Source organism: Zootoca vivipara, chromosome 9 (genome assembly GCF_963506605.1).
Source record: "Zootoca vivipara chromosome 9, rZooViv1.1, whole genome shotgun sequence".
Lineage (NCBI taxonomy): Eukaryota > Metazoa > Chordata > Lepidosauria > Squamata > Lacertidae > Zootoca > Zootoca vivipara.
This window is the reverse complement of record NC_083284.1, coordinates 8,103,443-8,131,332: the sequence shown is the minus strand read 5'-3', so window position 1 is coordinate 8,131,332 and position 27,890 is coordinate 8,103,443.

Sequence of the window (27,890 nt, the reverse complement as noted above, 5' to 3'; positions counted from 1 at the left end):
AAGGCGTGGCCCAAATTTCCCCCTCCCCCTCCCAACTTCCCCCAACTTCCTATTCTGGTTTTTTACATATTAACTTCTCCTGCTTGCTTTATTGTATCTTAATACTGAGTTCTTTATATTAAATATTGTCATGCTCTTATCATTTTAACATCATCTTTGTAGTTTTCTATATTTCTTGAGGGTTTACTCAAACCCTGCTGGTGAGTACATTTCTTTACATTTTTCTGTAGATACAACATAAATGTTTCCCTATCTTTTAAAAAAATCTCTATTGTCGTTGTCTCTAACTCTTTCTTTTAGCTTCGCCATTTCAGCATATTCCATCATTTTTTCTTGCCATTCTTCTTTAGTTGTTATTTTGTCACTTTTCTTTGGGCTAGGAGTATCCTAGCTGCAGTTGTAGCATACATAAAGAGTTTCTTCTTCTCTTTTGGCAACTTTTGATCTGAAATGTGGGAGCTGTTGTTTAGTAAGGGCGCTGAGAGTTGTTAGGAAAACTCTATACAGTGGTACCTCGGATTAAGTACACAATTGGTTCCAGAAGTCGGTACTTAACCTGAAGCATACTTAACCTGAAGCGAACTTTCCAACTGAAAGTAATGGAAAGTGGATTAATCCATTCCAGACGGTCTGCGGAGTACTTAACCTGAAGCGAACTTTCCCATTGAAAGTAATGGAAAGTGGATTAATCCGTTCCAGATGGGTCTGCGGAGTACTTAAACTAAAAGTACTCAAACCGAAGCGTACTTAAACCAAGGTATGACTGTACTTCTCACAGAGCTACAGTTCAACCATCAGGAAACTCTAGTTTTGTGAGGGGAATAGATGCCTCCTGTCAACTCTCAGCAAACTACAACTCCCAGAATTCTTTGGGGGAATCAATGAATGCTTAAAGTCAAACTGACCAAACGGAGCAAGAGAATAGAGTCATGGAGAAACATGCCCCCTCTTCAGTTGGTCAGAGGGTCTTTAGCAGTGTCATCAAGGATCTGTGTCACAAACTGCCTTATATTATGGCAAAGAACCTGGCCAGACCACTGGCAGATGCTTTCTTCTTGGTTCTTGCACCTGCCTAACAAAAGGAACCTAAAGGCAGAGGGTTTGAAAGACTTGTCTAAAGTCTTAGTGCTGCAAGGAGATAAATGTGTGCCACTCAGGCAGAATAAGAAAACCTTGAACAACATAGAATGAAATTTATATACAGTACATAAAAGATACTCATAGACTCTGTTGCCTTCTTCAGAACATCTGCCAATCCATACCTGCCTCTCTTGACGATGCTCACATTAATTAATCAACATTAACTGATAATGTTAACATTTTATCTTTTTTAAAATGGTTTAGAGGTCTTCTTACAATCAAACCCTATACAATTTTGATTAAATAGTAAAAAATGCAACTCAGCTGCTTATGTACATAGATTGTCCACTTGCTGAACATAAGGAGTTGACCCCCCTAAAGTCAATGTAGAAGGAACTCTCTGAAGACTGTATTATATAATTCAAAAGTTACTGAATTAGAGACCCTCGTTTATTTTATATAGGTGGAATTATATAGGAGAATTTCACAAGGAAAGACAAGCTTGGTAAACTTCAAGTCAGTTCACAGGGTCTTAAGTAAGACAAAACAACTCCTTGCCCATGGAATGTTTAAGCAGGATGAATTGATTGAAAATGTATATCAAAAGCAAGTTCTCTGCAGCTTACCCTTTAAAAACCAAGGATGTCATTTTAGTCCATGTAAAATGGTGAATAAAAACCCAGGATCAAATAAGATTACTGAGTAAAGACCAGAAGCTCTGCTGATAAAGCTTCTGAAATCCTAACTTCTACTGTTTAATTGATCACGGGATAAAGAGTCAGTCTTTCCAGCTGTTTCTTTGCTCCCAAGTAGGGTAACTGGATCACTGACAGCTGAGAAACAATGTATTTAGCCCTTCCCATGTATGGAGATCAGGTATAATCATAGCTGCCAAGTTTTCCCTTTTCTCACGAGGAAGCCTATTCAGCATAAGGGAATTTCCCTTAAAAAAGGGAGAACTTGGCAGCTATGGGTATAATAAGACAGCAAGGCTACAGCTCTTTACTACTATATCCATTTCACACATCTGCATAGGGTTCAAATACAGACTAATCAAGTGGTCAGAAGTAATATGATGCAAACATGATGCAAACCAGCCTGGATACTGGTTGAGTTATCAAGTGCTAATACAGTAGACTGAATGGTGTATGTATGTATTTTTGTGCCTTCACTAACAAAAGACAGTGTGGGACATTGGGGAGAAGGTTGTATCTAAATCAGTTGGCATTTGTCTGCCTTGGGAGACAGTGGAGGGGTGTGCCTTTGGGGATGAAGTCAAACTGTTGGGAGATTACAGTGCTTGCTGTGGCTGTAGAGACCAATTTGGGGCAGATGAAGGAATCCGGTTGTGCTGCTGCAGGTGCACCAGGGCATTTCTTCTCTCTGCACTCCTCCCAGCTGTCATTCGTCCTCTGGTCACTGCTATGAATGCATGACCCGACTGCCTGTCTCCAGGCACTGTGGTGATCCACAATAGATCCCCACACAGTGGTGTTGATGTTGCCAGCCTTCATGTCATGTACCTTCATGAAGGCATTTTTGTAGCACAGAGTTCATCTACATTGAGGTTGCCAATATAGTGTTGCCTAGATGTTGTCCCAAGCCGGAATTAAGATTGCTGGAAGAAATATCAACAACCTCAGATATGCAGATGACACAACCTTGATGGCAGAAAGTGAGGAGGAATTAAAGAACCTTTTAATGAGGGTGAAAGAGGAGAGCGCGAAATACGGTCTGAAGCTCAACATCAAAAAAAAACTAAGATCATGGCCACTGGTCCCATCACCTCCTGGCAAATAGAAGGGGAAGAAATGGAGGCAGTGAGAGATTTTACTTTCTTGGGTTCCATGATCACTGCAAATGGTGACAGCAGTCACGAAATTAAAAGACACCTGCTTCTTGGAAGAAAAGCTATGACAAACCTGGACAGCATCTTAAAAAGCAAGAATTGATGCTTTTGAATTATGGTGCTGGAGGAGACTCTTGAGAGTCCCATGGACTGCAAGAAGATCAAAGCTATCCATTCTGAAGGAAATCAGCCCTGAGTGTTCACTGGAAGGGCAGATCCTGAAGCTGAGGCTCCAATACTTTGGCCACCTCATGAGAAGAGAAGACTCCCTGGAAAAGTCCCTGATGTTGGGAAAGATGGAGGGCACAAGGAGAAGGGGACGACAAAGGACAAGATGGTTGGACAGTATTCTCAAAGTTACCAACATGAGTCTGACCAAACTGCGGGAGGCAGTGGAAGACAAGAGTGCCTAGCGTGCTCTGGTCCATGGGGTCACGAAGAGTCGGAAACGACTGAACAACAACAAGATGTTGTTGGGCTACCACTGTCATCATGGCTGATCATGTTTGGGTCTGATGGGAGTTGGGGTCCAAGAACACCCAGAGATTACCATGTTGGCTACCCCTCCTCTAAGCTCTCCAAGCTTAATATTCTTAGTATTTAGTAATGCATTGGTAATATTCCTAGTATTTTAATTCTAATCAGGAGTTTCAGGAAAGCAGTTCCTGGGAGACTATGTGATCTAGAATGGGACACTTATTTCTCATTCAGTTTAATACAGCCTGCTTCTTTTTAAATGCAGCACTGTCCAAGAAGGATCTGAGCTTCCATATTCTTATGACATGCCAGTGTTTTGTCGGAATCCTAATAAATAGAATTATTATAAATGAGGAGGGTTATTGCAGCACATGCCACAGACTCTGTGCAGTCAGCTCATTTCATTGAAACACAGACATCGCTATGCAGAAGTGCATTTCTATCTGGGATTGAGTATATTGGGTATGCTAAAGGTGAAAACATGGGGCACACCTCATCTGGATTTCAGGGCAATGAAAGTACGAGGGACTTTGCCACACATCAGATGGGTTTAGAAAGCTACCCTGTTTCTCATATTTTAAGACATACCCATAAAATAAGCCATAGCAGGATTTTTAAGCATTCAAGGAATATAAGCCATACCCCGAAAATAAGACATAGTGATAGGCGCAGCAGCAATGCCAGCCACGACAGGAGGAGGAGGAAAAAAATAAGACATCCCTTGAAAATAAGCCATAGTGTGTTTTTTTGAGGAAAAAATAAATATAAGACATGTCTTATAATATGAGAAACACGGTAGACAGTGTATTTGGAGCAGAGAAAAGGCTGTAAATAGAAATAAATGATCCCCTGAAATGCATAAACCACAAATGGGTTGCTGAAGCTTCTGACACGTCAAGATTTCAGTTGTTGATATGGATAATCTCTTCTGATTGATGGGGATTCTTTGTTGGTCCCCATTCCTTCATCTCTAAGAGACAACCTTCCAGAGTTGGTATATATTTGTGTGTGTGTGTGTGTGTGCAAATCTCCAATTACTGCCAGTGGGGAATCCTCCCACCCCATGCACATATTAGTTTCTAAGTTGGGATGAGTGAATCTGTCATTTTTGGTTTATCTAATTTTCTCGTTCCAAGCTCCATTCCTGCACATGTCCACATCACCTCCCATTGAAAAGAAAGTCCTTCTGAACTTCCATCACCATCTTGGTTGCCCCTATATCCTAATATACACATACTTGTATGCAATTCGGCTTGATATGCACAATTTATTTTGCACACCAACCTTCCCCAATAAAATGCTTTTTTGTGTTATTTTCACTAATGTACACATTTTTATGCACCTTTTACCCCAGCAGAGCCTTTAACGCATAACTTTGCTGGACTACTGCATTGCAAAATTTGGAAAGTGCGAATTTCAATGGGTGGCTGTGTTTCAGAAGGTTCGCATGAGGTAGAAGCGCCTCTGAATGCAAACTAAATCAACCTGCTCCCCACCCATACTTCAAAGGAGGATTTTCTTTCTCTAAACCCCACAGCAAGGAAGGGAACAATGGGGTTGTATGTGATGTTTCCTTTGTGCTTGATATATCACTGCATGTAGAAGAGGAGAACATGGGGGTGCAGGCTAGCCTAACTGCCCCACCAATATGCAAACTTTTCTTTGTGTGGGGAAATATTTTTCATTCCTGCATTGCAGGGGTTTGGACTAGGTGACCCTTGGGGTCCCTTCCAACTTTACAATTCTGTGATTCTATAGTTCTATGAAAAGCATTTAGCCTTTATATTATTCTAGTGCAGCTTCAAGTGATGCATTCCAACAAAAACAACTCTATGTGATCTTGCTCAGCATGCAGGTCAGCTGTAAGAATGGGCGGGCCAGGTTACATATCTCCGAAAACTCTCAGCCAGCCCAAATCCATACCAATGCGGTTCCCTTTTCCTTGCACACATACCCACTTTCAGGCACACCTGGTCTCAACTGCTGCCCTTGCAGGGAATGTGACTCATCTCATTCCAAATGCTTGGATCAGCAAACAGCCTGTTGGTGCCCATTGTGTCCCATCAACAACAACGCCACACTAAATCCAAAATGGCCATTTTGCTTAATAGGGTGGTGTGAGCCACGAGAGCAGTCTCGTGGCATCTGTCTCGGAAGAACTCGACACATCTGGTATTCTCTGGGATCACCCACTGTGTGGGAAAATTTCATGGTGTCCTGTGTGGTGCTGCAGCAGCAAGAAAGAAACTAACTCCCAAGAATGCAGCAACACATAAAAGAGAGTGGGTGATAGGATACAATGGGAACAGATGTTTAAAAAATGCTATTCATGAGAAGGAGAAGAGGGGGGAAAGTGAACAGATTCCCTGCAGAGGTATGGGAACAGAATCCTATTATTTTTACAGATGCATAAACAGTTACTGTGGCATGTTATGCCAGAGGGTCCTGACTGATAAGTGCAAGGTGTGTATGTGTGTGTGTGTGTGTGTGGGGATATGGCACTGATACAAATTTCGGCCCATCAGAAAGGAATACATTTTTAATTTCCCCTTAGCCTGCATGGAGATTACCATAAGACTCCTCCAGTGCACCGAACTGCCAATGATCCCTGAGACAAACAGGGTGTTGGGCGAGGTCATATGCTCAAAATCGGAACAGATTGAAGCACAGTTTCCACATTGGATTTAAGCTGGCCCTGTGTGCAGATTTACAGAGGTGTTTCCCCTCTTTGAAGGGCTGTCAGAGGACAGTCCTTTACACAAAGGGTGCTCTGTTTGAAAGACTCCAAGCCCAGTCAATGCAAGTTTAAACATAAAGCATCTCAACACGGAGAAAGCAAAGCTGATGGGGGAGGGTGCCATCCACAGTCAGGACCCTGGACAGCAGACTGAGCTGGAACACGGGCCAGCTGGCCAGAATCTTCTTATATTCATTATTTATAAATTCCCATTTTACAAATTAGCATGTGCACATTGTATGCAACTCTGAATGAATCTACTTTGCCCCACTCCTCTCCCCCCAACCATTTTATTTATTTATTTATAAGTTTGGGGTGATGAATGAGTTTGATTCCAGCTCAAAGAACATAGAAGCATAAAAACACAATAAGACCTTGCTGAAGCAGGCCAATGGCGGCCACCAGGATGCCTGTCAAAAACTCTCAATCAGGATCCAAACACAAGGGAACTCTTCCCTCCTGTAGCTTCCAGCAACTTGTACTTAGAAGAATTGCTGCATCTGGCTGTGGAGGCAAAGTTGTGGAGTCCTCATGGCTAGGAGTCATTGAGATCTGTGGGAGTATATATATGATTTAATTTAACAGGGACCACATAAAGGAGCTAGATTTGTATGAGGAGTCCTGAATTTAAGAGCCACCTCAACCACTACTGCAGGATATTCAGATACTATGATTTATTCAGCATTAGAGCCCGCCAACTTCTCATTGAACCCCCTGAAAAAATGTCACATTATGAATGTTAATGACCCTACCAAATGTTAAGCAACGTTTGCCTACACTGTTGAGTGGGTGGGGTGGGGAGCTGTTCTTCAATGCTACAGCTCAGTCTCTGCACACAGGTCTCAGGTTCAATCTTGAGCATCTCCAGCATTCTATATTCCTAAATGTACGTATACATTTAGTTTTATTGTTTCCTTCCTAGCTAGACCATGGGCCACAATTTGATCAAATTTGGTAAGAGGTTTTGTGACACGAAACTTAAAATGGTGAGGTACCTGGGGAAATGGGTGTGGACTCTATTATGGCTCATAGATGTTTTTCATCCTTCCTTCTAAGAATGATCAGGAAATACTACATGGGCAATGTGGAGGCCACTCTTGTGGTGGCCTGTTGTTTCTAACAAATACATTTGCCACTCAAGTATCACTCATTACCATGTAGCTATGGTGTCAGGAGCTGGAGGAATCTTTGTGTGGCTGCCCCATGTGATGAACCACTGAACTGCAGGTTGCAGCCTTCATGGTCAAGAATCCATGCACCCTGGCTGACCATTGCAGTTTTCTGGACAGGAACGAGTATAGTTTCCTATTCCAGCCATGGGTCAGTAGATATTGTTGGACTACAACTCCCACCATCCATGATTTGCCATGCTAGCTGGGGATTATGGGGGTTGGAGCCCAACAACATCAGGTTTGGTCTTCAAGGTTTTCAACAAGAGCTCTTTCCCAACTTTACCATGAACCTGTGACTGTTTGGATTCAGAGCACACGCTCCCCAGTGGCTGCAGCCCTCCCTTAATCTTATAAGACAAGGCTCCCTGATTCTGTGAAGCATCAAGTTCCATGGAAATGAAAATAGATCATCCATTGGTCTAGCCTCATCACAAGTACTTGGGAGGCAATCTATACAAAAGGCAGGCAATTAATGTGTTAAGGTTTCCTTTTCTCTGTCCAATGATTCACAACATGGAGCACTTTTCCTTTTTCTTTCTTTTTCCTTTTTGGGTTAGAGAGAAATGATTGCACAGAGCCAACAAGTATCTTAACTCAACGTGATGTGATGTGTCTCACCAGAGTTTGGATGCCAGCCTGTGCTATTAAATCTGGCAGGCATCATGAGGCCCTCAAGAAGGAACAACAAGCTGCTGCATTGGGAAGCTTCCACCTGTTCCATTTTTCCCTCCAAAGCAATTTCTAAAATAAGGATTAAAAATCTCTAGTTCTTTCTTGGACTCTGCGAAAGCTGCTGGACATAGTATCTGGAATGGAATAGAGGATGACTGTCCAGAGGCTCCCTGAGTTTTATAATGAGTCTTCTCTGGGCTATAAAGTGTACATAACAAGGAAGATGAAATTATTCAGGTGTTACTCTTCTGATGAGCATTTGGGGTGGGCCAAACAGGAGCTCTCCTTCACCATGTTCCCACATGACAGTGGTGTCTGAGCACTCCTGCTTTGTGCTTGTGGCGGCTTTATTGGGTGCTTATTTTACAAGAGCTGCCTAGTGGAGATTTGGATGGAAAGGCAGCATCTAAATGCTTCAGATACAATAAACTGTTCATTCCTGACGATGCCAAAGTTGTGTTCTGTCTCCTGCATTTCAGGGATGACCCTTGGGGTCCCTTCCAGCTCTACAATTTTATGAAACTATGATTCTGCTGTTTGCATCCTAAAATGAGCAGTAAGAAGAGGGTCTAATTAACTGAATAGCATAGTTGACTTTTAAGGCACTGCATTTGATGGTCTCATCTAGACAGATAGTCTCATCTAGACAGGCACTCCTGTCTTCCACTGCCTCCTGCAGTTTGGTCAGACTCATGTTGGTGGCTTCAAGAACACTGTCCAACCATCTTGTCCTCTGTCGTCCCCTTCTCCTAGTGCCCTCCATTCTTCCCAACATCAGGGTCTTTTCCAGGGAGTCTTCTCTTCTCATGAGGTCGCCAAAATATTGGAGCCTCAGCTTCAGGATCTGTCCTTCCAGTGAGCACTCAGGGCTGATTTCTTTAAGTCAACCCCAAATCCCTCCAAGCTTTCCCACTTTGCATTGGAATTTGGGATTAATCCAAATCTGATGCACATCCTTACTAGTCATCCTTCAGATTTCACACTTCTCTGACATTTGTGATACAGCTATTGTCTCAATAAATGTACCAAAATGTATTGATATGGAGGCTGATGGATGTGTGAATTGGGGGGAGGCACTGTGTGAAACTGCCACCCATCTTGTTCTGGAAACACCCCCCCCCCCAAAAAAAAGGATTTTTAGCTGCATTCAAACCAAGCATTTTCCTGCTTAGTTTGCATCTGAACCCTCCCAAACAGCAAATATGTGCCCATGGGGGGAATTATAGAAAATGGAGGAAATCATTATCTGGAAGGTTGGCTTGAAGAGATGGTCTTCCTAAGTTGATTTGTCTTTTGATAATGACAACTATGGTTTGAGATTGTCTGGCTCAGCCTAGAAGCGTAATTGTTCTATCTTGTTTTTATTTTCCATTCCATATGATTCCCATTTGGTTAAAGAAGCCTGTGTTTGGTGTCTAAAGCAGAATATTCAGGGTTGAATCCTGTAGCTGGTGCCTTTTGTTTACTGATCAGTGATCTCATTGCCATTATTGCATTCTTCCAAAGGAAGAATGAACTTTCTGGATCCTCATGACCTCACCAGCAAGAAGATCAAGCATAGAGAAATCCACTGCAATATGGTACACAAGGTCAAGGCAGGAGGGTCATTTCCAATGCTCATCTATAACTCATATTGAGTCCCATTTTTGGACTCAAGATGGAGGCCAACAGGAAAAACCATGAAACAAATATGTTAAAAATTTGTGTTTTGGGATACAGTACATTAAGAAATTCATGTGAGATAAAATACTCTTTAAATCCATATGTTATGATAAAAATATGTATTTAAATGCAAGTTTTAATGTAGACTTTTTATTAAAATAAATACAGATTAATGAGAAAACAAGATGAAAGAAATCCATGAATGAACCCAGACTGGAAATAAATGGATCCATTCATTCTGACATTATAAACCTTCGGAATGGGAAGCCTGGTCCATTGCAATTGCCACATGCATGGAGCAACCCTTCCAGCATATTTCTTTATGCGCACATGCCCCATTCACATTAATGTTGCATGTGGATGAGGTCTGCAGGTGTGTAAGGGGATATAGCTCATGAACACAGTTCTGCTCCCTCCCACATGTGTTCACTTAATGTGGAAGGAGGACTGTCAGCACACTCCAAATGTCTCATTTGGAACTAGAATGAAATATGATAGAGAGAACTTGGAAATAATAGATGTAAATGACACAATGTCGTTTTTCACAAAATACATTTTCTACCATGGGAGCAGGGACGTCGAGGTGGGAAGAGAAAGAAACTGAACACTTTCAAATGTTGCTTGTGATTGTCAAGGTTTTCACACAACCTGTAGTTAAATGAAGCCGTTTACTATTGCAAGATGTTGTAAAACTTAAATGGCTTTGTGAAGAAGGGGGAAAAATAGACATTGCCAGGAACATTATGGCTCTGAATGCATGCTGCTGGGAATCATAAATGGGGAGAGGGCAGTTGCTCTCAGGCCCTGCTTTGGGGTTTCCTAGAAGCATCTGGTTGGCCTCTGTGAGAACAGACTGCTGGACTAGATGGGTCTCCAGCAGAGCTCTTCTTGAGTTCACCACAGCAGCATCCCTAATCCTTAGGAACACAGGAACCTTCTTTCTGTTGGCCAGACCATTGGTCCACCTGGTATTGTCTACACGGACTGGCAGCAGTTCTCTAGGGTTTGGGGCAGGAATATCTTCCCAGCCCAACCTGGAGGTGCTGGGGGTTGAACTTGGGACCCTCTCCATGCAAACCACCAAACTCTGGAAGACCATTATGACTCCCCATCCGTGAGCTTGAGCTAGCCACAACAACTAAATGGAACCTCTAGTTTCAGAAGGGCCAATCTATACATTATACGCAAACACATGTGACTTGAGCAGGAGTGGGAAACCTTAGGCCAAGGAGCCAGATGCATCTCTGTCCTGACATCTCTGGCATCTCCGGGACTCTCTCAGCCCACATCCTCCTGTAATATACATGTCTCACTGGAATGTGACCTTGAAATGATGAACTACGTCTTGCTTGCATGGAAGGAGGGTGAAGGTAGGGGGTGGGACTTTCTGGATGAAGAGAAGTGGTGGGAGCCTCCTGCCCAGGAGCCACCCAGGGAAGACAGGGAAGATGAGGACTTAGACCCCGGGTCCTTGTGGTGGGACAACAGGGAGGAGGCTGGGGAAGGGAGGAGGTGGGAGGTGCTAAAAGCAGGAGGTTGGAGCAGTGGGGTGGGGTGGGGTTCAGAAGAAGAAGGCCCTTCCAGCAACATCTCAGGCGGAAGGAGTCAAGCCAGGGAGACTCTGCTGTGTTACTTTCTGTTAATAAAAGTCAATTGCATTCCAAGCCTCCAGTTTTTTTCCTGACCTGTGGAAACCTGGAATTTTATTGTCAGCCTCGTGACAGCTTGTGTGTGTGTGTGCACGCACACATAGAAACCTTTGACTTTTCCATGGGTGGAATGTAACCTGTGCAACCTACAAACTTACAGTTACTTCTACCCACTTTTGCATCTGGACCCACAAGAATGCGGCTGGAAAAGTTCCCCCACCCATTAGACTATATCAAGCAGTCCTTTTCTACTTTGAAATGCCAGTTTGGGGAGGCATGAGTGAGGCTGCTTGACCCTTTCCCCATTTCCATGCTATGAATTACACACACAAACAAATTATCCGTACGACTCCCCCCCCCTTAGTACAAAGTGCACACATGATTTTCCCTTAGAGCCTCGTATTCTATACACCATCTTAAACTAATTCACTGATGTTGAGCTAATAACATTTTTGAACCAAAACAGCATTGATTGGATTTCCTACGGTGGCTGTGCATTTATTACCTGGGTACACGGTAAACTGAAAAGCAGCATTGATTTTTCTTTCCCTCGCCCCCACCCAACGTGGCTTTAATCATCTATGCTGTAGCCAAAAACACAGCTGCATTTGTGTGCTTATTTTGGTACTTGCTCTTTCACGCTGTGAAAGGTTTCAGAAATGGCAAGAGCAAACTTGAAAAGGCAGAAGCGAGTTATTTGGACCCAAAGAAAATAGAGGCAACAGCTTTTTAGGGTGGGGTGGGGTAGGGAAGCATACATTTCACCAGGGATTCAAACCATGTGCATTTATTCTTCTGGAGCACCAATATATAGACAGGAGCTCGGTGGTAGAGCGCATGGTTGAGCCACTGTGGGTTACTATTCTGCACAGAAAGACACAGGAACAGGCCCAGCTGGGAGTTTGCAGGTCAGTTGGCAAGCCTATTCTTTTCACGTTCCAATGGAAAAAGAGGTAATTCAGCAGATGAAACACATACAGCTACTCAAGAAATGCTGAGGATAAAACTCAGATTTATTTAGTTTTGCATGCAAAACATGTGCTCTACCATTCAGCTGTAGTTTTTCATTAAAAAAAGTTAGTAATGTTGCCACTAGAGATAGGCTGAGCAGCTAATTCTGTCCCATTTTGGTCTTGCTGGCTCTCATTCCACCCTATTGAGTGCTATTACATCCCATTCCAACTTGTTGTCTGCCATTCTGTCCTATTATACACATTTTGTTCTTTCTATGTAAAAAATACACACCAAGGAACATCCTTTCACTGCCTCCAATAGTAAAATGTACACTCTGCATGCATTGGTTCCACAAAATAATGTTTTTGTGTGTGCTTTTTATGTGCCCAAAATGCATGGAAAAATCCAGAGTTCACATTGCTAATCCACTTCTGGACGACAGAGGACGAGATGGTTGGACAGTGTTCTCGAAGCTACGAACATGAGTTTGACCAAACTGCGGGAGGCAGTGCAAGACAGGAGTGCCTGTTGTGCTATGGTTCATGGGGTCACGAAGAGTCAGACACGACTAAACGACTAAACAACAACAACAATCCACTTCTGGAGCTTCAAATCAGGTTGGTCTGCTGTAAGAAGTGGACTGAACAAGTTTCCCCCTCCATAAATGGGATGCCACTTCAAAAAGACCCAGTCGCCATTCAACCACACACCTAACATTCAAAGGTTTGAGTACCCAGAGCAGGACCCAGGACGTTGATCTTACTGTAATGGCGAGTTTGTTCGGAAGAAGAGGGTAACACAGAGTGCGACTCACCTGGGAGATGCAATCAGATTGGCTCAAAGGAAAGCAACAGCTTCAAATGACTGGAAAAGAGAGATCAAGCCTAGCAGTGGTTTACTGGGCTGGCAGGAAGGTTAACTGTGGATAATGGTTAATAACATCCCCAATTGGAATCATGTCGGAATGGAGGGAGACCGTGAAGGATAGAACCTCTGGGACTTCGTGGAATGATTGGCCTGTTGTAGGAGAGCGAAATCTATTTGCAGAAACAAATTGACCTTGCTGGCTGCAGAGAGTCAGGACCTGTCCCAATGAAACAATAGTGCCCCTTTCCTCCACAAACTTATTGTGTCTGTATAAAATGCTACTTCTTTGCAGTAGCCAGTGTATAGATGGTTTTGGTCTTTTGCTTTTATTTTTCCTCCTTTCTCATGCATGTGGGGTTTATTGCAGTAGTTTACCTGATTATAATGCAAGTGCTCCTGTCCTGGTATCTAATGTTTCTTTTACACTGCATTGCCAGTTGTTGTGGAACTGCACTTTTTGAGCATCCTATTCCCACATCATGCTAAATTTCATTCACATTACATGATGGGACACAACTGTGGATGTCGTTGGACATAGCACCACCTTCGTGTGCATGTGTGCTTCTGTAGCCCCATGATTCACCCATGAAAACACCAGGAAAGAACTGTATGGTAGAACAATGACCTAAATTCCATCAAATGGTGTGAGCCAAGATAGCAGTGAGAAAATGATAGGGTAAACCCAGCAATTTTCTGGGTTAACAGGGTTGAAAAATATTTTTCTGGAAGCAATTGACATGGAAATGATTGCTTAACTTCCGCTAGATTCTGCTTGATTTCTAGGAGTGGGTTTTTGTGTCATGTGAAACAGCACATAAAATGTGGGAAATATCAGGAAAGGAAAAGTTAGGGAAATGCAATGATGTGCTCTGTCCAAATGCAACCTTCCTCTGACTCATATAAACTTCTGCCACAATGAATGTGCCACTTTGGTGTTTTTGCAGAAGACCAAACACAAGCCCCCTGTCCACTCATCTGAAATACCTCATAAAGATGCTTGGAACTGCCTTATGTTCTTTAAATGCAATTAATTTATTTTATCTCCCACCCTTGTTATGCTATGTTACTATTTATTAGGGGTGTGCATGACACCAAAGAACCACCATGTGTCTGATCTCTCGCTGAATTATTTTGAACTCTATCTGCTTTGACATGTGTTTAGGCTTTCAGATTGCTCTGTGCTCCCCATTTACCATAACAGGGAACCTAGAAAAGGCTACAACTTTAAAATTAAAATTATGGGTGCAGGAACCTCTTTAGAGTGGATTGCACCTGCCAAATTGCAGACAAATAGGTTCAGGTTTCAGGTAGGTAGCCGTGTTGGTCTGATGCAGTCAAAACAAAATAAAAAATCCTTCCAGTAGCACCTTAGAGACCAAGTTTGTCATAGGTATGAGCTTTTGCATGCTTTCTCACTGGTGTATCTGAAGAAGTGTGCATGCACACGAAAGCTCATACCTATGACAAACCTAGTTGGTCTCTAAGGTGCTACTGGAAGGTTCACGTTTTGTTTGTTTTTGAGGTTTTGTTTGTTTTTGTGAGGAACAATGCTCCATGAACATGGAACCCACAGAAGGAAGGGCTCCATCATTGCTTCACCCAAGAAACATTTTGCTCTCCCTGTGTGGTAATTTCAGGAGAAATCTAGGCTGTGTACATATTACTGCTGACTTAGATTCTCTGGTGTTTGCGGCTGAGTACACATGATATTAGCCACAAACCATAGGTATCCTGTAGCTTCTTGAGACATATTCCTGCTTCATGCACATTCCCTCAAATCAGCTTCCATCAGATGAGACAATAGAAACTCCAGTTAAGGTGAGGTGTGGACATTTTAGGCAGCCACTGCACATGAGCAGATAAGAGCACATGCACAGACGATAACATCTATGAACTGGAGTTTGGCATTGAGGGGAAATGACAACAGCAACATTATTAAAAGGGATTTCACATGCAGAAGGAGGGGGTATCCTTGCTGCATTTCAAGCTGCTTAGGTGTAGAAAGCCTTATCTCTGCTTCTCTGTATCTCAGTCACCATTTTCCTATTTCAATTTGCTGCTTTTAGCAACCATTACGTTGGTGCAGCACTCAAAAAGATTATTTTGTGATGCTGTTAAATTACTCAAAAATGCACACATTTCTGAGCAAAAACAAAACAAAACACAAAACCCCTTTTCATAAACATACACACTTTTTCCCCATTTGAAAAGCATAGAGAGTAATTATCTAATTTACAACTACTGCAGCAAATGACTGTAATGAACCAGAACTCTCCCTTAGGACAGAACACACTGCATGCCTATTCTAAACCATGCTTAATTGTCAGGTTGGGTCGAGCAGAGGGTGGGAAGCAAACGTACAAAATGAACCTGAAGTTTAAATACTAGTTTGACTAAATCTGTGGGAATGAAGAACAAATGTACATGTGCCACATTGAAAAAATTAAATAAAGGCAGGCAGCCTACCTAAAATGTGACAAGGGAGTCAGGGCTAGTGGCTGACCCAGCAGCATTCGACTGGATAGAATGTACATATGACTGCCACATAAAGTATGGGGCAGCTAGGAAGCTGCAACTTCAATGCAGGTGATGAACCCTTTGTGATGGTTCTACTTTTTGCAATGATGAAAGTGCAGAGATTTTTGACACCAAGTTGGTGGCCATCACTTGATCTTGTGGAAGCCATTTCCATAGTATAACTATGCAGTGTGTGAAGATTAGGCCCTATGATATTCAATTTGCATTACATTTGTATATTTGCTTTGTGTCCTATGAAAACTTGTCTCTCCTTTTGCAGGTAGGGCAGGGGGCCCATAAATCAATTGGGGGCCACATAATAATAATTTATTATTTATACCCCGCCCATCTGGCTGAGTTTCCCCAGCCACTCTGGGTGGCTTCCAAAAAATATATATTAAAATACAATGGTCTGTTGAACATTAAATGCTTCCCTAAACAGGGTTGCCATCAGATGTCTTCTAAAAGTCTGGTAGCTGTTTTTCTCTTTGACATCTGATGGGAGGGTATTCCACAGGGTGGGTGCCACTACCGAGAAGGCCCTCTGTCTGGTTCCCTGTAACTTGACTTCTCACAGCAAGGGAACCACCAGAAGGCCCCCGGTGCTGAACCTCAGTGTCTGGGAAGAATGATGGGGGTGGAGACGTTCCTTCAGGTATACTGGACCGAGGCCATTTAGGGCTTTAAAGGCTTTAGGGCTTTAAAGGTCAGCCATTTGGGGCTTTAAAGGTCAGCACCAACACTTTGAATTGTGCTCGAAACGTACTGAGAGCCAATGTAGATCTTTCAAGACCGGTGTTATGTAGTCTCGGCGGCTGCTCCCAGTCACCAGTCTAGCTGCCGTATTCTGGATTAGTTGTAGTTTCCGGGTCACCTTCAAAGGTAGCCCCACATAGAGCGAATTGCAGTAGTCAAAGCAGGAGATAACCAGAGCATGCAGAACTCTGGTGAGATAGTCCTCAGGCAGATAGGTTCTCAGCTGCCCTGGACACAGAATTGACCTGCACCTCTGTGGACAGCTGTGAGTTCAAAATGACTCCCAGGCTGCGCACCTGGTCCTTCAGGGGCACAGTTACCCCATTCAGGACCAGGGAGTCCTCCACACCTGCCTGTCCCCTGTCCCCCAACAGCAGTACTTCTGTCTTGTCAGGATTCAACCTCAATCTGTTAGCTGCCATCCATCCTCCAACTGCCTCCAGACACTCACACAGGACCTTCACTGCCTTCACTGGTTCTGATTTGAAAGAGAGGTAGAGCTGGGTATCATCCGCATACTAATAAACACCCAGCCCAAACCCCCTGATGATCTCCCCAGAGGCTGCATGTAGATGTTGAAAAGCATGGGGGAGAAAACAGAACCCTGAGGCACCGCACAAGTGAGAGCCCAGGGGTCTGAACACTCATCCCCCACCACCACTTTCTGAACACGGCCCAGGAGGAAGGAGCAGAACCACTGTATAACAGTGCCCCCCCAGCTCCCAAGCCCTCTAGACGGTACAAAAGGATGTTATGGTTGATGGTATCAAAAGCCACTGAGAGATCCAGCACAACTAGGAAGCAGCTCTCACCTTTGTCCCTAGCCCACCGGAGATCATTGACCAGTGCGACCAAGGCAGTTTCAGTCCCATGATGAGGCCTGAATCCCGACTGGAAGGGATCAAAATGGTCCGCTTCTTCCAGGCGTCCCTGGAGTTGTTCAGCAACCACTTGCTCAATCACCTTGTCCAAGAATGGAAGATTCTTGTAGTTTAAGTAGTGTGAACATGTGAAGTTTCCCCCATAATTGTATTTCCATATTAGCAAAGGCTTAGCATGATGAATTTCATCCTGCCACAAAGTTGTTAAAGGCACAAGGACCCCACTTTCTGCTGCTGGTGCATAACCATCGGCCCCAGGATGCTGCACACCCTTCTGATGTCCTTTTGGATCAAGGAGAAAGTAAGATAAATTAGCAGAGTCAATAAATAGGTTGAGTGTGCCTCTTTGTCCTCAGGCCGCAGCCCTGTAGCCTCTGGGAGCTTTATAATATTTTTCAGGTCTCCCTTCTGAGGGTGCAAAGGGAGGGTACAGAGGGAGTTCGATCTTGCAAAGAGCTCCCATGTCAACAGAGGAGGGGGGGGAAATGGATGAACTGGGCATGCCAAGACACATCAGGAGAAGGCATGTATCCAAAGCCTTCTCATTAGGGACATAGGAAGCCACCTTAAAGACAGGCCACTGGTGCATCTGTCTCAATATTTCTTCTCCCACCCCTACCTGGAGATGCTGGGGAATGAACCTGAGATGACCTGCATTCAAAGTGGATGCTCTATCACTGGGCTATGGACCTTCAATGCAATCCTGCAACATGTCTCTGAATTACGGGGGAAATAAATGTCGCCTGTGTATTTAGCAACTTGTCCATAGTTACTTCTCCATCCCCTCCTTCTTGGATTGTTCTGTATGCCTATTTATAGCTGACATTCTGCTTCCTGGCCCAGCATGTAGTCTTGCTTGGTGGAGACATCATTAATGATCACACTGATTTATTGTGGGTGGGTACACACACACACACACACACACACACACACACACACACACATCAAAATGTTCGAGTGATCTCAGCTCTGCTACTGGAGCAGATCTGTTTCTTCTCTTAACATTTTCCCATAATCAATGGTGTACACAGACAACGAAGGAGGAAGCGGGATGCGGGGAGCATAGTTTGTCCCTACTTCCTATAAACAACTTGTAGAGCCAGAAGACAAGCTGACTAATGGAGGCAGGGAAGAAAATCTATGTCTTGCAGCCAACCTTTGGATATTGATGCATAAATTTGAAAAGCAATAGAACAGGGATGACTACAATTACAGGTATAGCAAAACACAGCCAATTTGGGGGTTTGTTTTTTGCACAACCTAAAGGACTCATTTTCTTTTTTCTTTTCCAGAGGAGACAGAAACTCACCAGCAAAAAGAGTTTAACTATCAAGCTGGAGACAAAAGAAAGGCTTTTCAGAGGCTTGGAAGTAGCATGACAGAAAGAACGTGGCTCACAGTGTGCATAGAACTATCCTACTATTATCTCTGAGTCAGTTGTGATGACAAGTCAGAGGCCAAGTATTGTAAAAAGCCTTGTGCTTTCATTTCCATGGGAGATGCACTGTCTTATGTAAGTTTACAACTTAAGAACAGAAGAAGATCCTGCCAAATCACACCAATGGCCCATCTAGTCCAGCATCCTGTTCTCACAGTGGGCACCCAAATTCCACAAGCAGGACCCAATCATATGAGCTTCCTGTGGCTTCCAACAACTAGTAGTCAGCAACAAGTATTGTGTCTGACTGTGGGGGTGGAGCATAGCCATCATACTTAGCAACAGCTGATAGCTTTGTCCTCCATGAATTTGTCCAATCCTCATTTAGATCCATCCAAATTGATGGCCATCACTGCCTCCTGTTGGAGAGAGTTCCATCATTTGACTATGTATTGCACGAAGAAGGACTTAGAATCATAGATCATGGACAGATTCTGGACAGATAAATGGAGACCTCTGGGTATAGGACGGTAAATGAATGAATGAATGAATCAAAATAAAAAAATTCCTTCAGTAGCACCTTAAAGACCAACTAAGTTTATATTTTGGTATGAGCTTTCGTGTGCATGCACACTTCTTCAGATACGTATCTGAAGAAGTGTGCATGCACACGAAAGCTCATACCAAAATATAAACTTAGTTGGTCTTTAAGGTGCTACTGAAGGAATTTTTTTATTTTGCTTCGACTCAGACCAACACGGCTACCTACCTGTAACTAGAACTATGAATGAATGAATGAATCTGTCCAGCATCTTCCAACCTTCAGTTTCATTGATGCCAACGAGTTCTAGTATTATGAAGGAGAAAAACTTTTCTCTATTCACTTTCTCCAACTTGCAAACTATGACACCTATGTGAGCAGACCACGCCCTAGGCATATTGTCAGAATCTGCTCTTCGTTGACAGATTTGAAGTATTAAACCCTTCAGAAGTTAAAATGGAATTTGGGAGTAGATGGAAATCACCAAACCATCAACCAGGGGGATCTGATCATGCCCAAGAAAATCTTTAATGAGTAACTGGGATTTAAGCCTGCTCTCTTCTTCTATCAGTAAATAAATGTGGTGAAAAAGAGGAAGGGCCATATACCAAGTCAGATCCCAGATCCTTCTATATCATTATTGTCTTCCTTGGCTGGCAGTGGCTCTCCAGGCTCTCAGGCAGGGCCCTCTCCCAACCCTACCTAGATGTGTCAAGTATAGAACCTACCACTGAGCCCTTGTGCAATTAGGTGGTATCAGTTAGAGCTTCCTCAACCTTGCCACTGCATCACCCCACTCAATCTCCACCCTGGTGGATTTTCAGTAATTTTTAGCACAGCACAAAGGGAAAGCTCAGTAGGAGAGCATCTGCTTTGCATGCAGAAGATCCCAAGTTTAATCCCCAGCATCTCCAAACAAGAACATGCTAAGTGTCTGCCAATGGCCCATCTACTCCCTCAGGAAGAGCTGGTGGGCACTGTCTGCCTGAAACACAGACAGCCATTGGCAGTCCATGTAGAAAATACTGAGCTGGATGAGCCAATCATTTGACACACTAAAAGGCAGCTTCCACTGGGTATGGTTCCTATTACTAATAATTAGTTCAGTGAGCTTAGGCAATAGTAAGAGGTCATTTTCAGCCACCTTAAAATGCACCGAACAGGAGTTTGTTTGTTTGTTTTTCCTTTTGCAAAAGTTTGTGGTTCAGAATTTGCATTGACACTAATTATTATTATTTTTCAAAATTATTATGTTTGCTTCCCCTGATGCTGGTTTCATAGATATCAGTGTTCACGAGGGAGCAATTTTTGGCACAGCTAACCATTGAACAAATTTCGAATGGCTTGTAGAGTAGTCCCGATTTTATATTGACCTCCTGGTAAGTGCCATCTGTTTGTCCGTATCCCAGCATGGCTATTAGAGAACGAGGCAAATCGGCAAGCATTGATTGCAGAAGAGAAGGGGACTTTGTGTTCTTTTATTCAAGCCCCAGGGACAGGCAACCCTTTTAAAAATAGTGTACGCTGAGTTCCTGGGCATAATGATTTGTGCAAAGGAGGTTTCCCTTTGAGAATAGGGCATCTGCTGAAAATGGATTATGGGAAGCAATGTGTTTCAAAGGATTAGCGTTAATACAGCGTGTTCCCTTAAGAGTAACTTGGCCCAAAGTCTCAATTTACTGCTAGTAGCCTTAATAGAAATATGTGTTTCTTTAAAATAGATGATTCTGTGACAGCTAAACCATGTGGAGAGAAGGTGAGGGAAGCGATGGCCTGCGGTGCGAAACATATCACAAGATAATGCTGAAGTTTCAAATCCAATGAGAGGAGGGAAATGTGACTGCATTTCCTCCCAATATTTTGTGGTCCCTGGTCGTTGCTCATTCAACATCCCTATCATAGAATCCTAGAACTGTAGAGTTGCAAGGTACCACAAGGGTCATCTAGTTCAACCCCCAGCAATGCAGGAATCACAGCCAAAGGGTCCCTGGCAGATGGCCATCCAACCTCTGCTTAAAAACCTCCAATGAAGCCATGTGTACCATCTTCCGAAGTAGTTTGTTGCACAGCCAAACATCCCATACTGTCAGAAAGTTATTCCTAATATCACTTCTTGCAATTTGCCCTCTGGAGCAGTAGAAAACAAGCTTACTCCATCTTCCACATGACAGCCGTTAAGATATTTGAAGATGGCTATCATATCTCCTTTCTCCCAGCTAAACATACCCAACTTCCTCAATTTTTCTTTGTAAGACTTGGTTTTCAGACCCTTCACCATTTTGGTGGTCCTCCTCTGTACACGTTCTAGCTTGTCAATATCCTCCTTAAATTACCCAGAACTAGGCACACTATTCCAGGTCTGACCAAGGCAGAAGAGAGTGGTACTGTTATTTTCCTTTACTGGACATTATACTTCTGTTGGGGTCTGCCTTGCTATTGTTGTGTTAGTGTGAGTGGCCAGTTGTCATTTGTCAGTCTCCAGATCTCACTCTGAGGTCCCTAGAAATTTAATCTCTGGGTAGGGAATGGGCACACATGTCAATTCATGCACATGGTCATTAAAACATCATGCAGTGCACAGCCTGACATTTGCCAGCAGCATGGCCAGGGAGAGAAATTTTGAACCTGCAATAACTTCTTGCATCTGATCACAATTTCCAAGTATACCATTAGTCAAAAAGAACAAATGTTCCCTTGGCTTTTAAAATCAGGGGTGACAGGTTGGCAGGGGGAGAAACTATTGTAAACAAATCAAGCATATGGCTGAATAGAGCCTTCAGAAATGAGATGTAGGGATGCTCAGGCACTGATCCTTTTCAACAGAACTTGTGTGTTAGAAGCTTGTCTCTATTTTCATCTGTGAAATGATAGAAGGCAGGCATTTTACTGATAATACTAACCAGACGTTTGCATGCCTCCCTCTTTCTGGGTTATTGATCTTGGATAGCTGCGTGTAATTTGATGCTTCTAGTGTCTTTAAACAGGTTTGATTATATTCTTACTGTTTATGTTATTTATTTAAAAACAGAGATAAGCAGCTTAATATTTCAGAAAATCTGTAAGCAGTGCACAGTCTCAAAAAGTCAGCAATATATTCATTAAAACAACATTATTTCAAAAAGAAAAAAGCGAACTCAAATCAAGTAAAGCAGCTGTATGAAAACACATAGGTAAAAGTAGATAAAATAGAACTTCAGAAATGCACATAAAACAGGATCCATTATTATGGGTCACAGAATGTTGCTGTTACGTATAAACCATTTTTAGGATCTTCTTGGAATAAAGAAACAAAAGGGAGATATGTTACATGGCTATGTATAGACCTCGAAAATCATAAGCCAGGGATGCAGAAACTCAGGTCTGGAGACCAATGTGGCCCTCCAAGTCTCTCTAACTGGCCCCTGGCACTTTCTACAGGCCACTCCCCAGCTTTGCCCCTTCTCTTCAAGCCCCAACCCTTAATAATTCTGCACCCCTTACTAATTTGCAGTACCTGGTGGCACCTTCCAGATGTTCAGTGTGGAAAAATATGCATTTGACATTTAAAATATGCATATGAAATGCATGCTTTACAGGTGTCTGCATTGTAAAGTGCTCCAAATATGAGCAAAATGCACATCACAAGAAGGGACATAGTGGCACATAATAGGATGGAAGAGGACAGAACAGACAAACGACTGACTGCCAGAAAGACCAAACCTAAATAAAATTATCTGCTTAACCTGTTTTAGTCAGTTCCCAACTGAAATCCCAGGCAGTATAATGAAGACATTTCTCACACGATCCAGGACTGGGTTTCCAAACCACCCTGAAGTTTTAGATGAAAATGTATTCCTGGTTCTGCTTATTTTGGGGGGGAATAAAACTGTGTCGCTCCAGTCAGTTCTAATCACATTATTAGAATTGTTCTATTTAGCTGATTGCAGCCTCTGGAAGCTTGTGATCAGGCACTTCTGAACAGGGCTTGTGAACAGGGGTGTTTGTGAGGGTGTTTGAGAGGGATGTTTGAGGGGGGGCGGTCCATAGTGCTGACTCACAGAGTGGACAGAACCAAGACACATGGGCAGCAAGGGAGCTGCTAGAGTGACCTGCAACACCTGTGCCATGTTTGTCTTCCTACCTGAGAATGCACAACACTACACCTGCAGCCCGTGCAAGCTGGTTGCTTACTTACAGCAACTCGAGGCCCACTATCCACACTGGGCAAGATGAGAAATTTTCTCAACAGAACAGAGTGGACTGTGTTGGACCAGCAGTGCAGGTGAGGTATCCCACCATTCAGCTTCATTGGAAGGTCCTGGATTCTAAGTGAGGTTCCAAGCTCTACGCAAGGGAGAAAAGTTACATCTTATCACTTTTTCTACAACAGGCACAATCTGTATCATGTCCCCCATTGCCCACTCTCCTTTATTCTGCATTACAAAGCTTCAGGCGTTATATTCTGTAGAAGTTTTATTGTGATCTGTCAATATGCCATGGTTCCATTCTTTCCCTTTTCCTTAGGGTGTATATTTATTTTTAATGTCATGGTTTCGTAGTATTTTTTTTTTACAGCCGTTGAAATGGACAGTTGCTCTTTAGCTTCTAGTTAAGCAACTCCTATGATTTTATGAACAGGAAGGAATATGTCTTGAGAATCTTAGGAGAGCTGGTATCTATGCAACAACAAACTAATTTATGGGTTTCGTTGGAGACTTTTTCTCTCTTTCCTTATTGACGTGGACCCCCTACTGCACTGTGTCTGTGGTTATCTTCATTTTCCTAATGATGTGGAGTGCGGTCTGCTAGCTTGTCAGAGTTCATAAACACAAAGGCAGTGAAATCATTGAAACCTGTCAAAAATATGTTTCTGTTAATGATCTGACATTACCCAACAAGGAACAGAGTGAAAAGGAAAATGGCTCAAAAGTCTTATTATTATTTATTTATTTATTTATTTATTTATTTATTTATTTGTACCCCAGCCATCCAGCTGGGTTTCCCCAGCCACTCTGGGCGGCTTCCAACAAAGATTAAAATACATTAAAATGTCACACATTTGTTAGGCTTGACGTTGAGCTCTAGCCCGTGTCCGATCCGATTCATAGTGAGTTTTCCGCCATCGGTGCTCTAGCCATCTCAGCAATTGTTTCATCACCCTCAGCTCCGGGGGGGGGGGGGCATGGGACTGTCCGGGCTCTATGCAATCAGAGAGGGTGCTTCGGAGCCAGACGGTCAATAGCCCTGGTTAACTCCATATTCCAATAGGTCACCAGGGAATCAGCAGAAAGGCCATCGACATGGGATAAAGCACCCCCTACCACTCTCTGGAAACCATTTGGATCCATTAAGTGGCGGCGGCCACCGCCATCCGAATCGGTCCCACCTCCCTGCAGAGGGGAAGGGTCGCGGAGAAGTCCAGTTGCACCAGGAAGTGATCAGACCATGGCACTTCTTATGTTTCACTTTTACTTAGTGTCAAATCACCCTCATCACTAGAGGTGAACACCAGGTCTAAGGCATGTCCATGACTCTGCGTGGGGCCAAACTTATTCAGGGACAGCCCCATGGAGGCCATGCTTTCCACGAAGTACCGAGCGGCCCCTTGTAAGGTTGTGTCGGCATGGATGTTACAATCCCCTAGGACAACCAAACTAGGTGTCTCCAAGAGAACACAACCTGAAGCAGCTCGGGCAGGGAATCCTTGGTGCAGCGGGGAGGTCGGTACACCAAAAGGAATCCTGTACTGCCCCTATTGCCCAACTTCCAGAACATGCACTCAGAGAACTGGGTCTTCCCAGTAGGACGCCTGATGCAAGCTAGTGACTTCCTAAAAATCACTGCAACCCGCCCTCCCTGCCCACATGACCTGGGTTGCTGTGCATAAGAGAAACCTGGTGGATAAGCAGAAGCTAGGACAGGCCCATCTGCTTCATCCAACCAAGTCTCTGTTACACATGCCAGGTCAAGTCCTCCACCCACAATCAAGTCATGGATGGCAGTGGTCTTATGAATCATTGACCTAGCATTGCACAGCAACACCTTCAGGTCATGTGGGTTTCCCTTGTTGATTCCAGTATCCATCCGGTCAAGACCAGACCGAGAGGCAGGGAAAGTCTTCAAACAACGATTAAGCCTGCCTCCTCAGCATAGCTGCCAAGTTATCCCTTTTTTAAAGGGATTTTCCCTTATGCTGAATAGGCTTCCTCGCGAGAAAAGGGAAAACTTGGCAGCTATGCTCCTCAGTAATGACATGGTCTGGTCTTAGCATAGCTCCTCCTCCTGCCCATGATCACTGAGATCGGATGTCCCAGTGCACCCCCCTCCCCCATGGAACTTGCCCCAGCCATTCTGTTGGCTGGAGCCCACTCCCAGGCAGCCCTGATCCTGCCCCTTAAAAACAAAACAGAAACTATACAACAACCAATAAACAAAAAACAAAACAATTATACTAAAATTAATTCCCAACCAGATATCCACCCCCCCACCCCCACAGCAGAGCAAAAGGGGGGGGGGAGAAGAAGAAATTTAAAATGTCACCGACTGCTTAAGGACATTTTAAAACACATTAGACACTTGGAACAGGGAAGCAATAGCAGAACAACCCTGCACTTCCCCAACAGATAACAATGTGTGTGAGAGGGTCTTTATAGGCTGTCGCTGGAAGCCCTTGAGGCAAAGGCTTTGGGACATTTCACATAGCGACCTGCGATCTCAATCTCATGTGATCTGTGGCCCGGTAGCAGCAGGAATCCAATATGGGTACGACTTTCAGATGCCCTCATATCTTAGGAACCTGTCTGTACCAACCTATCAGTGTTTATTTACCAAAGCCGACCTAAATGTATTTCCTTCGGAGGTGCTAAATGGTAGACTGAGAGGCATCCTTTATCAGAATAGGCTTTGTTCATGTTCTTAGGACGTTGATTGCATGAAGCATATCTTACTGCATTGTGGGTGAACTGGTCCTCGACCGTAATAAATAAATAAATAAATAAATAAATAAATAAATAAATAAATACAGTCCACTACATACATACATACATACATACATACATACATACATACATACATACTGCATTGTGGGCAGTACGAGCAAGCAAGGGACCAACTGATCAAACCCCTACTGGCAAATCTGCCAGGAAAACTTGAAGCCTCCCATATTAAATATCTTTTGGATGATAGGTAATGATATTACACTGGCCATGGCAAAAGAAGTCAAAAGAACGTCAAAAGAATCAAAAGAAACAAAGATCATCAAGCTCAAGATGAAACAAAAAGACCGCCTCGGTTTCTCTCTCTTTTTTGGTTGGCTGTCTTAACTATATTTTGTTCTGAAATTGTTCTATGGGTCTTTGGACCACAATAAAGATTAAAAATTCAAAAGCCAGCAATACATAGGCTTGTACTGCTCTGTGTCAGACTCAAAGCTCTGACTTGGGTCTCTCCTTTGGAATCTAATTGAGAGGTTTCATCTGCTAGAGTGTTGATGCTTGAGTCCTTCATCCATGCTGCGTTCAGGTTCTATATGTGCATCCTAAAGACACCACAGTCTCCAGTGACCTTCACTCCAAGGAAACCAAATGCTGCGTAAGTGAAGGAACCCCTAGAGTAGGCATGGCCAAACTTGGCCCTCCAGCTGTTTTGAGACTACAGTTCCCATCATCACTGGCCACTGGTCCTGTTAGCTAGAGATGATGGGAGTTTTAGTCCCAAAACAGCTGGAGTTTTGGGTCAAGTTTGGCCATGCCTGCCTTAGATTCTCCCTTCACTCAGAGATTGGAGTGCATACAACAATATAGTGAGTGCAAATTAGGAATGTATTGCTGTCTTCTCCTGCATCTTGAGTTTGACCTAAATTGAGGTATCTCCTGGAAGCTGATGTTTCTCACTCTGTTGGTGCTGCTGTGTTAATCCTCTTGGCACCTCGTTCTGTGCATTAGAGAAACTCCATTTAATGCCAGGAGAGAGAACATTTAAGCTTCACATAATTTCACTCTGTTCTGTGTTATTAAACTCTAGCGCCTCTGTATATGGGGTATGGGTACTAAACTCTGGTGTTTTCATAGGTGCTATTACTTGCAGATTACTCTTTTTATGGGCCAGGCAAGGAAAACAGGAGAGCTATCTAGGTGTTGTAAATTGAACAAATTGGTGGCAATATTTTCTGATATTCAGCATGGTGTGAAATAGAGGCACTTTATAGATTTAAATACAAAGAAACTGCTTCAGCCACACCAAGGTAATTTATATTTATAAGCGGGGAGTCAAACAGAACCTGAACCAAAAAAAAACAGCTGAGCAAAACCTCTATTTTCCCCCTCCCTCTTGATCTTGAACAGAACGTGAATCTGAAAGTGTCTATTGAACCTAAACCTGCAATCAATCAATCATAGTTTACTAGTTCAGAATAAAGATTCAGCTCCCACCCACCCTGGCATGTATTGTTTTGTGTTTTGTGCTCCACTGGAACCAGTATGACTCATGAGTGAATAAAGCAACAAATGTTCGTACAATGTTTGATGTTAGGAATTAATTACTGGTGTCATTGAGGTTATACCTTACATGTCATTTATTGTATTATGGTTTTACAGTTTTATTATTTTATCATTTAAACTTGTGCACTACTGTATACTTGTTTAAACATGACACCATCTTGAGACAGAGTGAACTGACAATATAGAAATCGATCCATAAATAACCAAGTTCTGATTTCCCC